The sequence below is a fragment of the Priapulus caudatus genome, unplaced genomic scaffold (assembly GCF_000485595.1).
Source record: "Priapulus caudatus unplaced genomic scaffold, Priapulus_caudatus-5.0.1 Scaffold38, whole genome shotgun sequence".
Lineage (NCBI taxonomy): Eukaryota > Metazoa > Priapulida > Priapulimorpha > Priapulimorphida > Priapulidae > Priapulus > Priapulus caudatus.
In genome coordinates, this window is record NW_014577099.1 from 446,392 (window position 1) to 447,513 (window position 1,122).

Below are 1,122 nucleotides of genomic sequence, written 5' to 3' on the forward strand. Positions count from 1 at the left end.
AAAAATGGCGGTTTGCAACCCCGTGCAACCTGCCCACCCCTCCACTTGGAAATACATTGTGCCCGCTCACAAGCGCCGGAACTGCGCTAGCGCTGCGCAACGAAAAATGGCGGTTGAAAGTTGATAAACAATCTTCGTCGACGAGTAATATAGCAAGTACAACATTTATGCGATAGTTTGCTGTTTAATTGTAGTGTTTATAGTAACTTAAGACATTTATGCGGCAGAGAATGTGCTTTATTTGGCGTACCGAAGAAGTTATTATCCGCAAAAAGTTGTCTTTGCTTACTCCCTGGAAATTGTCATAGTACCCATGTTCTATAGCCCTGCGGCGGAGCGGAGGGCTATACGCCTATAGTTCTAGAGCTACATGATACATCTGACTATGTCAGATGAGCTAAAAACATGCATGTGGTGTTATTGTGATTTACTTCTACTTCTACTTCTACGCTATATTGGCCACTATAATACTACTATTAGTATTACTAGTAATATTACTACTACTACTACTAGTTTGGGTTCAAGTAGCGTTTACACACCAATGTCGTGAGTTTGGTTAGGGTTAGAGTTAGTGTTAGGGTTAGGGTTTTAAACCTGGGGTTGTTAAATAGGAATGGGCCCTAGTTTGTGTAACGACTAACCCGACTAATAGTAATACTATTATTACTAACTAGTACTACTACTACTAGTACTACTACTACTACTACTACTAGTTTGTGTAACGACTAACGTTACCTGCTGCACCTCCAAATGTTTTCACCCGAAAATCTTCCAAGGTTTTTGGATACGCATCAAACCGCCGTAACTTTTGAAGAATATCTTTCGCTTGCATTGTATACTGATCATGAATAGTGATTAAAGTACACGATGTCACTGGTATTAGAAAACAGACACGTATAAACACATAAATAATACATGAAACACTACGCGAACAGACAGCGATATTTCATTGGTGGCGCCACTGCTTTGCCGGTGTGTCCGTAACGGCGGCGATATTTCGCGTGACGATTATATTTTTTGTTGAACACAATACTATTACCTGCTCTTCGTTATTATGTGAAAGGGGTCGCCACACTTGATTCAATATAAAATAAAAAATGATATATATATATATATATATAA

The 1,122-nt window shown here is 39.2% G+C and overlaps 1 protein-coding gene across 1 annotated transcript in view; it reads right to left on the reverse strand.

Annotated features, from left to right (window-relative positions):
- The window catches only part of LOC106819060 (endoplasmic reticulum-Golgi intermediate compartment protein 3-like), a gene marked incomplete at its 5' end in the record, with an annotated part of 25,687 nt that overhangs the window by 22,337 nt on the left and 2,228 nt on the right, over nt 1-1,122 (reverse strand).